General features: G+C 40.2%; 1 protein-coding gene across 2 annotated transcripts in view; it reads right to left on the bottom strand.

The window, feature by feature from the left end:
* GNB1 (G protein subunit beta 1) overlaps window positions 1-12,747 on the bottom strand; it is a 92,985-nt gene that overhangs the window by 42,787 nt on the left and 37,451 nt on the right. Inside the window, exon 2 of one of the 2 annotated variants that reach the window (XM_019541293.1) lies at window positions 8,366-8,417. The gene's annotated coding sequence lies outside the window, so the exon portion shown is untranslated. Of the gene's footprint in view, window positions 1-3,290; window positions 3,310-8,365; window positions 8,418-12,747 lie in introns of those variants that run through there. The other variant, XM_019541294.1, reaches the window with a different exon arrangement.

The following is a 12,747-nucleotide window of genomic DNA, read 5'->3' as shown; positions in this document are numbered from 1 at the left end:
GTTGAGCACTTTATACTGTCCCGCTATCTTTCTGACCTATGGTCATCCTTTTGTTTGGTTTGGCTATGCTTTCATTTTATAATATTGTTCCACTCTGCGTTCAATAGGAGGGACTCATCTGCAGAACCACTCCCAAACTTGAGAACAGAACAACCACTGCCATTTTTTCTGTTCAGCTCAGTTCTCTCTGCTTCAAGATGTCTGCAGTAAGTCTTCATCATGAAAACAACTTCAGTGTGACCCACACAGTAAACAGCAATTTTAAGCATACACTGCAACAAATCTACCATTTTTATCTTCTTCATAGATCGATTAAAATTGCTATTATTAAATATCAATGTTACTTAGCCCTACCTTTGTTAGACAGGCATAAAGACACACCAACCTCAACATGAAGGGACTTCTGCCTATATCAAGGTGGTGCCATCTGCAGTTTTATCTTTAAAAGGCTTGAACAGGCTAATACAGTAGCAGCTGGAGGACTAGTTGCAAACATGTCTTGCTAAGGTACATGTGTTATAACATGGTGCCAATCCTGTGCTCGTGCCAGAATTAAAGCTACAAAGAAAGATTTTTGTCCCCCAAAACAAGACACAGAAAAATAGATCCCAGAAACAGAATAATGCTGAGGTCCACCTAACAGTTGAGCCTGGAAACACCCTTCTGGGCAACCTATGTGCATTGAGCAGCTTTTAAAAATATATCAGATGAGTTCCCTTCATTCTCATTTAATACTGGTCATTATGATGTACCCCAAAAGATACAGATGCAGAAGCTAGCTGGGTTAGGACCATACTACAAATGTCCTGTGACCACTAAAAATATCAATTAAATAGTATGACATGATTATATTTTCGAACATAAAACGACAGCTATTTTTTGTAATGTCATAATGACTGTAGACGTGCACACTAAAAGGGTGCACATGTATTTAATCCCAAAGAGAGACCTTCATATAAATGTTTCCCACACTAGTGTTCAGGGAAAGATACTCCTTTGACTAACAATCTTTCACCAATTTCACCAGGAAGCTCTCTAAGCCTCCATTACTATAATGGAAAACGGCACTATAGCGAAAGACACTACCTCAGGCTTTGATTTAACTGTCTTTAGACATTCATGTACCAATAATATTGCATACGTCAGAGTTGAAGCTTTACACTGTAGAGTGGTCATGGGGAATATGTGCACACCTGTCATATTTTGTAAAAACATGCGAGTTTACAGAAAGAATCTGTCACTAAAAGAAAATGGGACTAAGGGATGTTAACGGCATACAGACACTAACTAAATGGAATATTTCTCACTTTAAGGATTGGTATATGTGGCTGGTCCCTTTGTTAATAAAATAAAATTAAAAAAAAACATAATGTGGTTTAATGTATTCTCTTAATTAGAATTTCCTTGACTATAGCTGTTAAATGGCATGGGGTGGTGTGGAAAAGAGGAAACAGACCCTTTCACCACTCTAAATTATGCATGCATAGTAACAAACACACAAAATGCAGAAATCAGATCTCTGAGACAATCTGGTGAAGTGGAAGACACTTGGCTCTGCTACAAGGACCCAGGCTCCACTCCCAGGTCTTCTCTTCCACACCAAAAATTCAGCTGTCTTGTAACTCTACTCCTCCTCAATTCTCGATCCTCATTTCCTTAGGCCCTGAAGTACACTCAGGCTGGGCTGCTTTCTCCCTCCAGCCTCCCTCAAAACATTTTCAAGCTCCACCAGCACTGAGTCAAGAGCCCAGGGGCAGGTCCAGCTCCAGTACTTTTCCACTGTGTCATTAAGTTACCTGGACATTTGTGTAAAAACACAACCTTCCTTATCTGCAGGACATCTAAGCTCATAAGTGCCTTACGTGTGCACTTTGTGCCCTTAATAAAACCTGTCGAATAAGAATACTGTTCCCTTGAATACTGCATCCAGACTTCTAACCAGTGCCTGACAATGCAGTTATACTTCACCTTTTCAACCAAAGACCTTCAGGTGCTTTACAAATACTACATAAGCTGTTGCATGCTCAGGCAAGATATTTTCTCACTTGCAGAGACAGATAAACTGAGACACGAGATGTAGGCAACTTGTCACTGATGTTTATCAAGTGAGTGCCAGAATCAAGATAGTATCCAGAAGTTCCAATTTCAAGGCCTTTGTTTCTAGGTACACAGCTTCATTTAAACACATTTTTGTTCCAGGACAGTCTTCAACCAGAAGTGTCATGAACTTGAGTGACTGAAGCCTTTTGCATCACACAGGATGCTGTTTTAACAAGATTATATTACAAGAGTGAATTAAAACACATTTCAGAGTTAAGTTAGCCAGTACACGTTACAAACTATTCCAAATTCTCAACTGAATTCCTAGCACAACACCAACAGAAACTGTTTAAGCCAGATTTCCCATTTCCTCTGTAAGTGTTTTTTGTTTAAATATTAACAGGAAGTTTAACTCCTGCCAACATGACTGAGAACTCCCTGACTAACACTCAGGAAATAAAAAGCATAACCAAGCCAAGGGTATCAGAATACAGAGGTTCTTAGAAGCAGACAATTTAAGATTTATGGGTGAGCTGCGCAATTATATTTGTGACTTTTACTCCATTCCTTAATATTAAAGTCTTCCAAAGTAACATTTATGCTAACAATACAAGGCCCAAGAAGAGGGGACACAGGGAACGGATCCATACCTGCACTGATTTGAATCCAATACCACAAAATCCCTTTTTGCAGTTCTATATGAAAGCAAGTTTTTTCTGCCTTCAAAATCAAGATTATTTTGTTTGAGACAGGAAGCCAAAAATGTATGATTACTGAACTGGAAAGGGGAAAAATGTTTCGCTGCTTTTAGTATCCTAGCTCCCCGTGAGGTATTCCAACACAAACAGTAAATCAAGGGAACTGGATTGTATGTCTAGATTTCTGTCAGTGCAGAAGTACCAAAGCAAGCTTGAACCTAGCTAACACAATCACTGGTCAAAATCTAGACCAAGCAGCTCTGAACCCAATGCAAGCTAATTTATCTTGCTTCTCAACATGCCTTAAAATGTACCAAGCTAGCTATATGTAGGATTATGCTTCTTAGTACAAGCTATCGCCTTGATACAAAGAATGATATAATTTTACTTCAGTGTCTCGGATTATTGGGAAAAAGCATTTCTGAATTTAAAAAAAAAAAAAAAAAAAAAATCAAACTCTACTCTCACAAACAGCCATAAACTCAAATTCTGCTTTCTAAATTATCACCTTGCAAGTAAAACAAACAGCTATTATCCAAATCTCACACTTACCTCACTTTCCCTTGAATGCGCTACTGTGTCCTCAAAGGCAGACTTCTCAAGAATAAACGCACTCACTTCACTGAGCTCACTCAAGACCTCTCTCCACAGGCTGAACTGATTAATTAAGTCATTTTGCTTTGAGTCTAAATCCCCCTAATCTTGTTGACAAGTGTACCTTGCAGTTAATTCTCTTTTTGCAAGAGACATTAAGATGCATACTTGACAAGGTAGTTCATTATTCCTTGCAGCTTCAGATGACCCAACCCTCTAAATTCATCTCTTGGTTCAGTTACTTGAACTACATCATGTTTGCAAAGCAACTGTTTCCCCTTTTTCTAGAAATGCTAGATTATACATCATATTGATAACTCATTAATGTACAAGTTTTCACTAATCATGAAGTCATACTTCAGTACTCTATCTAATGTATAGATGAATTTTTAAAATACTAAGAAAGTGTAAAAAAAAAAAAAAAAAGCCAAACAAATGTATGTATTGGAATGCTTCAAATTGTTGTTATATACCTAAAACCAGGACATCTGAATATTAAAATCCTCAACTACAAACTGCTTTAAATTAAGTTTCACAAAGGTCTTACAAAAAGTATGGACATTGTGAATGGGAAGATGATAAAGAAGGTCATAGCCTAGTTGAACGATTCTGCCTTAAAGCTCACATTTGCAATCAGTGATCCACATTAGTTAACAGTGAGATTGGCTTCAAATCCAATCATACCATCACTACAATTTTAAGTTAATTTCCCAAGTCTATATTATTTATCCAATTATGTTTGAGTTATTGAAGTGCATCATGCCTGCATCTGCTGCAAGAATAGCTCATTAATTCTATTAGTTTAATTTAATAGGTAGGATGATGTTTACCTACAGTTTTGAACTGCAAAAAATTCTGGCAGGTATATTTTAAAATACTATATCATTCTTTGATCTGCTTCCCACAAATCATAATATCCTTTTCAAAGTGTGATTCTTCTCTAAATTTTGTCCATTTGAGATCTGGATAATAACTGGTAGTGCAGCAAAGTTTATTATAACTTGCTTATTCAATTTCAATTCTTCTTTTTCCAAAACCGCCCCCTGAGATTACCCCCTCCCCTCCTAAATAGCCAGCCTCTGTAAACCCAATCTAGGTTCTGAAATTCAAACTTCCTTTCTTCACTTCACAACCAGTCCTGGCAATTCCAGATTTCTAAACTTGACTGGAAATGCACAGAAGCTAGAGACACTATCATTTTGTCTAGAGTTCTTTGTCATTAGTAATGACATATGAGAAGTAAAGTAACCCAACAAGGCTGCACGTTTTTGGTGGTGACCACGAAAAATGTAGAAGATTAATCATTAGTGTCTGCCAACTTATTAAAAACCTGTAAGCTAGATATAAAAACTAGACAAGGTGGGTTACGCTTCAAACTGAAGCAGCAGATTTTACATCTTTAGGGTTTCTTTTAAATACACTTGTATAGATTTTTTTCTGAGTATGAAAAAAAATGTTCCAAATCCTTTGTAGGATTTTAGCTGGCTACCACAACTACTTAATTTTTTAAACAGCTTGTTTCACTCACAATTCAGTCCATATTGTACCTACCTGACCAAGGGAAGCCGTCCTCTCTCAGGTCATCTGATTAGTGAAAGCTGCTCTAATTTATCATATGCTATAAATCCTATTAGAAACACTGACAGTAACATGAACACTTTCACAACAACACGGTCTACGTGAGGAAAGACTATTGTTATGCATATACCATTGTTTAAAACAAAATTCTGAGCTTTCTACAGATGCTGTACTGTTACTGGTATTTCCTCAGTTAACAGAAGAAGTTTTAGCCTATTCTCATATGAATATCTTCAAATTAAGTTACCTCTCCATCCAAATCCATTTACCTACTGTTCTAAATAATCCTTAAGACACTATAAGGATAAAGGAATAACACTTTTGTTCCTATGATGCTATTTTCCAGACAACCAATTCTCTCTCTCTTGTTGATGGTGCTTCGCCTTCACTGCCTTTTGCAAGGTGGCATGTACCAGATGTAGCAGCAATAAAGCTAGGAATCGAAAGGCAGCAAGGACAGACAGAAGGGATAGGAGAGCAAGGGGCAGCTTGTGCAATTTTGCTGGTGGGACATTAAGATCAGCCCAGAAGACATTCTAAACAGAAGGGAACAGACAGCATATAAAAAACATTCTTTTACAGTAGGGCTTGACAGCTTACAGCACATGGACCAGATCTGTCCCATGGAGCCCGGGGACTTCAGCAGTGCTCTGCGGGAGGCGGGGGCTGGACTGGCAGACCGAAGCAGCAGTGGCAGCAGCTGGTCCTAGTGCCATCCGGCCTCAGACCTAAGCTGCCTCATCAGCTCAAATCACAGAACAATTCTCAGCCCAACTTTTGTTTTATGATAATATCTAGTTTATTTTGAAATAAAACTACAACCATCACCCTGAGAGCACCCAAGCTAAAACAAAGCAAGATTCTTTCTTCAACAAGGGAGAAAAGGGTCAGGATGATGCTTACATCCAGTAAGACAGCACGTCTTAAAACACACAATTAACTGGGTTATGGGATTTTTTTTTTAAAAGGGAAATTCAACTTCCTAAGTTTGGGAAACAGATCTGGGGAATGTGTCCCCCATATTTCTATGAAAGACCCTATGAGTCCTTGCTTATTTAATAACATTGCACCCTTAAGTCCTGACATTATTTTTTTTTACTCAAAATTAGGCAGGAGTTGCCATTACCAGCAGTCATTGGAATAAATAGGAAGCAAAGAACGTACCTTTGGCTGTCTACCTGCCAGCAGGATAAACAACTATGATCAAATCTGTTTTCTGCTGCAGCAATGAAGAATACCAGATGCAGATCAATAGAGCTAGCTGAAACTTCAATTTTAACCACCTACAATACCTCTGCAGTAGTTTGTCAGGCCAGCAAACATTAAGGAGGCATAATTGAAGCAGTGGTATAATGAAATGCAGTCTTAACTCTACACAATTGGGCATGACATAGCTAACTTATTCCACTCTGGGCTCCCCCAGTTGCATCAACTTTGTTGACTCGTTGGTCAACTTCTCATTTAACCACTGTCATGGCTTTGTGGGAAAGGAATGGGCCCCTGGCAATGTTCTGCGCATCCAGTGATGTCTCCACTTCTCTCGTCAAGATTCCCCTGAGCCATGATGCATAAATCAGCCAATTAATGATGGCTTGAAGGAGAGCTAGTTAATGGGAGAGACAGTTAATACTTCATCCAACTGTATTAAAATTTAAATGCATTTGACTGCAGCCCCCTTTCATTTAACTTGGTTTAGAGTGCACTGCATCAGTTATTAATTTATAAATGAAAAAGCAGCTTGTCATTTTAAATAGAAATCCTTACAAGAATTAGGCTCAACCTTTAAAATACCAGCCATTCCTAACATCTTCAACCTTATGTGCAAAAATAATATTCACAAAATCTCTGTGCGGTAAAATAGTGGTTATTCCCATTTTGCAGACAGAATAATTGAAGCAGAGAGATCAACCTCCCCAACCAACAGAGTCAAATGTCAAAGGCAGGAGTCAGAACACACAAGTATTCTATTTTTCAGACAAAATTCTCAGAGCAAACTGCACTGCCTCAAGTTATTTGTACAGCAAAGAAAAACTAGGGCTTGTTTTTCAGAGGTTATGAATCCCAACAATTCCAGTCTTAAGCAGGGATTTAGACTTGCAAAATTTTTGTGCACTAGCTTCACCCTTATTTTTTGTGTTCACATGACACAACATACAATGTTTAAACAAAATACAAGCCTAAATATTAACCTGCAATTTTAAAAGTCAAGGCTTTGATTTTAAAAGAACAAAGCAAAAAAGTATCCAAGGATGAGCAAAAGGAGTCATCAGAAAGACTCCCACAAGGATTGTTTAGTGAGAAAATTACAGGCTATTAAAAGGTATCTAAAATACACGTACAGAGCAAGTCAATAAAATGCTTTTCCATTTACCCTTTCACAAGAACGAGGGGTATCTAATGATTCTGAAAAGCAATGAATTTAATAAAAGAAAATACTTTTTCACATGCTGCAATTCACCTGTGAAGTTTGTCCCAAGACACTAACAGGATTCAAGAGAAGAGAGAAATGTACAGATTAAGTGTTGACTAAGAAAATTAGTGAGTGCATCTTCAGTCTGGGTATATAAGCAAAGGATAAAGAATATAGGGGATAGAAGCCCTGTTATTTAGGTGAAATAAAACAAGCCAATCTCTGACAAAGGTTAGGAAAGAACTTTCCTCATGGGCCAGTTTTTCAACAGAGCCAGAGGTTTCTTGCCCTTGTTTCCAAGTACCTGATCCTGGCCAGTGTCAAAGACAGGATGCCATGTTAGATGAGCCACTGTTCCAATTCACTGACAGTAGGAAGTAACGCAGTAGCAAGAACTGTACCACTTATCACCAAGTTCATTTGTGTATCCAATACCTTCATTCTCTAATCCTACCTCTTCCTAGATATTCCAAAATAGGCACTGCAAAGAAAGAATCTACCACTGCCTCTGTTTGCAAGAAGACTCACAACTACGGCACCCCAATCCTGAAAGGGCATTAGCACAATAATACATTAGTGTGTCTTCATCCGGGGAAGGATTGGTTAGATACAAACCTTTCCCAAAAGTAAACAAAAATACCAAAACATTTGAGAGATACACTCTTGGTAATTATTCATTTATGGGAAAATAAATGTTCTCATCTTAATTTGTATTACAACCTCCTACCCCCACTGAGATGAAAACATGGTTTAATTTGAGCTCTCCTTCTGTTCTGCCTGCTCCATTCTTGAGAGCAGGGAGGCATAACATTTATTATTTAGTAGGAATCCTGTTCATTTTCAAAATCTATCCTCTTCAAAAAGATGAGAGCAGCTAGAGTAGAATCATGGCCTTATTGAAATGCACAAGATAAAAGACAGGCACTGAAATTTGTACCCTACCAATTTAAACATCTCATTTATTATATATACACATGGATACATATTTTTAATAATTTGTTTCTTAAGAATCATGCAATATAAAGCAAATAAATCTTCAACTTACATTTTCTCTCACTATAGTAGAAAGCCGAGTTCTGCTGTCAAACATGTAAATTCTGGAAAGAAAAAAAAACAAACAAACAAACCAGGATGAGTCTAAATAGCAAAGCTACCAAAAGGAAGTGCTAATTTCAGTTTGGTGAAGAATTTAATAGATACTCTAACACTAATATTGAAGAGCCTGAACCAGTTCTGGAAGTGTCTTGGCAAAGAGAGTACCTTATTAGTAAAAACAGTGATGTGGAATAGGGAACACATTCTTCCCGCTAGAATCCTTATTATAAGAGGTCAAAGGAAACATTAATTCAATAAGATTCAGTCTTTTTAAGAAGAAACTCACATGATCCTTAAGCCACGTTTATGTTACATTTTATTCCATTCACATCAAGATGAAAATGTCTCACAAATGTACAAGCAGCCAGTAATATATTTATACTTACTGTTTAATATATTATGTCTGTTATATTACTGGTTTCAAAACCAATAGCTGCTAGATATAGCCAGAAGAGCACCACTAAAAATGCATCATCATAAACTCAAAATGTCTGTTCCTGTCCTAAATGAGAATCAAATGCTGGGACTTGCAAGAAGGTAGAAAAAGGGAAGACTAAGTTACTGAACGTAGTACAAATGGAGAAAAAAAGGATTTACAATGAGAAGGTGTCAACTCCACACACTCCTGTTTACAGGGTATTAACTGTTTTACTGCACACAGGCCCAGTAGCAAGGCTGTAATGAATTTTGGGATTTCTTTTGATAAAAGCTACATATTCAGATAAGCAGCATTTACATTCACCTTCTGCTAGAGCTGCTTGTGTATTTAAATAATCACTAGTCACCACAAAGCAAGACACTGGGCAAGGGTAATGTCAATGCAGATAAAGATCTTCAAACCTGCTGCATCAGGGCTATGGGAGATTATTCTAAGTATAAAGCAGAAAGGCTCTGAATTAAAGTAAAGTAACTGCAGGTTAAAAAGCTAGTTTATAACACTTTAGACTTAACTAAGATGCTTACATACAATTTAGGCATTTTTCTACTTGCAGAATAGCCTACTAGCTAGAAAATTCACTAGCCACTTTTGTGACCAACATGGAGGTTAAGTTACTTAGGATATCGGTCAATCCTCATCCAAGGTCATCTAAGGATGAACAGTTTAGGACTCTGGTTACGCAACCAGTCATAACGTAGTTAGAGCTTTACCTTTTATTTCTAGAATTGCCACCTTGATAATTCAAAGGGAAAAAAACTACACAGATATTCCACGTCTCTACAAACTTTGGCTGTCCACCATCAGAAGCCAAGTACCACAAATCAAGGAATATTTACCCTACATTGTGAAGCATTTGAGGTTTTAAAAAGGCACCAAGTTACTTTTTACTCATCTGATCTTCCTAAAAACTGGAAAGGGGGGGGGGGGGGAACAAAGCCTCACCGATATTTAATCTGCAACCTATTTTGCTTCAAAACTGTATACAATTAAGAAGCAAATGATAGTCAAATAGCAAGGGTGCATTCCAGAACATGCAGTAACTTGTGCACTGGAAATACTCTCTTTAGTAAATGTCTCGCATTGCACCCTCATTAATTGAGGACAAAGGCTGCAGATGGCACCTGCAGTTGGATAAAAACTGATTTAGCCAGGTTCACCCTGACGACACCAACTTACTTTGCAGAAAGCCTGACTGCCTTTTTAAAATTAGGTACATTTTAAAGTGGATATAATAAAAGCATCTTGTGATGGCTGTAACCCTAGCACTACAAAATATACTTCTGAACTAGTGTTGGAGTTAGTGTTTAAGAATAAAAGCACAACAGATGTAAAAACAAAACAAAAAAAATGTAAAGAAAAAATCTGCATTGCCACAAGCCTCCATTCTTAGATAAAATATAGTCTTGTAAAAGCAACATTAAAATTACAGGTCAACTCATTTTCATCACACCACAGCACCAGCTCAGTAAGCAAGTTCTTGTAATCATCTGCCAGAGGCACTGACTGAATCAGCACTTAAAAGTCTGGTTGGCCAAGAGCTTAAGGGGCTCAATATCCTAGCCCAAGGAAAGAGCTTTCTAAAACATAAGAGAAAGGGGAAAAAAAGAACATGGAGGGAGACTATTTTAAGCAAGGTTTGAGTGGTTAGACCATTACACCAAGGCAGTTGGATGACAGCCAGCAATGCAGATGGTTGATCTAAGTAATGTCCCAAAATCCCCCAGTCTTCTGCCTCTTGCAAAGGATGTGAAAAAAGCTGGGGCTGAGAACAAATACTGTGTTGGGGGGGGGGGAAGAGATGTACAAAAATTAAAAATAGTAATTTCAGAGATGAAGCTTCTGACAATAGCTGTTTGTCAATCTGACCGCTTTTTTGAAGATGCAGAAAATATTATTCTGGTGACACCTTGACCTGACTGTCCTCTGGAGAAAATTATGTACATTCTTGTATCTATTAGCACATAAAAGTTTTTTTTCCTAGGAAGAGATTTCCTCCATCATTTCTCCTTGGAAACATGTATTTTTAACAAAAAATTTGGACTTTTCATTTTCGACATTACACACTGAATCTCAGCATACTTAAACTTCGGGTGGGAGGATTAGGCAGAAGAGTAAAATAATGAAAACATATTACTGAAAACTTCAGGAGACAAAGCTTGAAAATGGAATGAAGCTGGATTCATTTAATAGTCGAAGCTATTAGCCACAGGGTGGTCAGCCTGTCTGCCTGTACCCCTTCGGCAGCAACAATGTGAACACATTCGACACTGGAGCCAAGAGCCAAACATTTTTGATGTTATATGAATACAAAACCTACACCTCCGCCTAAGGTCATTACATATTTGTACTGGCTAGCTCCCAAACACTCGTTTTTTAGCTTTATTTGCCTTAAATTACCATGAGACTTTCCAAAAAGAATCCACACCTCAATACAGCGGAAAGGGTTAATTAGCACAACTCTACATGAAGCATTTCCCACTCAGAGCAATACTAATGCTAATAGGAGAGAGTCAACTAACCTCTTTAGCCTGTGAAAGTTTGGACGCATCTCTGGGTACATCCAGACGAGCGCACATGTGCCTCTTGCTCCACCTCAAACCCCTTTGAGGTGGGGCAAAAGACATACGTGGAAATGAAAAAATGTTCCCCGCGCTGCAAGTTTGCAGCGCTGGGAGAAAATTAGACCCCTGGATAACCAGGGGTCTAAAAAACCACTCCGCAATAGAGCGGAGCAAGGCACAGTTCCAGACCATGTCCAGAGTCAGTCCTCCAAAAGAGACACTCTGGTTCCGGCCAGAGCGTCTCTTTGGTATTCCTGCTGCACCCAGCGCCAGGCGCTGTCCAGGGTAAGCATGTGCATGTGTGGGAGGGGTGTTTCATGGATGTGGATGGGTGAGCCGTGTCAGAGGGGATGTCCCCGGGGCTGTGGGGGGTGAGGACCTGGCCCAGATCCCTGCAGCTCGCTAGTCTGACTTTGCACTGGAGTAGGTCCCACGGCTCCGGGGGGCACATGCACTTCAGGACCTGGCTCGGCTCTGCACAGTCCCCGCGCACCAGGCCAAGTCCTGCCACTATAGGAAGGGCCTGGCCGGGCAGCAAAGCAGCCCCAAAGGCAGCAGGACCCGGCTGGGTCCAGCACTTGGGGACCACATGCCACGCCGGGTCCCATCACCATGGGCCCAGCGTGCAGCGGGGCCCCAGGACCTGGCTGGGCCCGGCACATGGTCCCTGTGTGCCACCCCGGCTCTTGTTGACATGGGCCGGGCCTGGCCTGGCCGGGCGTAGAGGGAGGGGCCCCAGGACCAAGCTGGGCCCGGCCCACAGTCTCCACATGCCGCGCTGGATCTTGCCACCGTGAGACCAGCCTGGCTGGGTGGCAGGAGCAGCCCCAGGGTCGTCAGGACCTGGCTTGGCTCAGCGCACATTCCCCCCCGCTGCTGCTGTGAAAGGTTAGTTACGGGGCCTGAATGGGAGGAAGCGGGGGCCCTCCAGGGTGCCTGGGACCCTGGGCAGGGGGGCTGGGGCCCTGTGTGGGGGGGACCTGCACCCTGTGGGGGCAGGGGACCCACCCCTCCTGAGCAGCCCCCCCACAAGGTCCCCCACACCCACAGTCCCTCCAGCAATTGCCCCATACCTCCAGACCAACCCACATCCTTCCACGCTTACCTACCTGCCTTCTCCCACACCCCTTCTCACCCCCTTCCTGCAAACACCATATTCCCCCACCACACACCCATCATGTGCAGAAAGAAAACCAGAAGCGCACATCAACACATATAGGTATTTAGAATTTATCGCATCATGATGGTAGAGACACTGGTAGGCTTCCAAATTGCTTCAACATTGTAAATATACCAATAAAACATTACTCAACTGATCGCTGTCTGTCTCTC

This window comes from Crocodylus porosus, unplaced genomic scaffold (genome assembly GCF_001723895.1).
Source record: "Crocodylus porosus isolate Cpor-Errol unplaced genomic scaffold, CroPor_comp1, whole genome shotgun sequence".
Lineage (NCBI taxonomy): Eukaryota > Metazoa > Chordata > Crocodylia > Crocodylidae > Crocodylus > Crocodylus porosus.
This window is presented reverse-complemented; position numbering and strand designations above follow the sequence as displayed.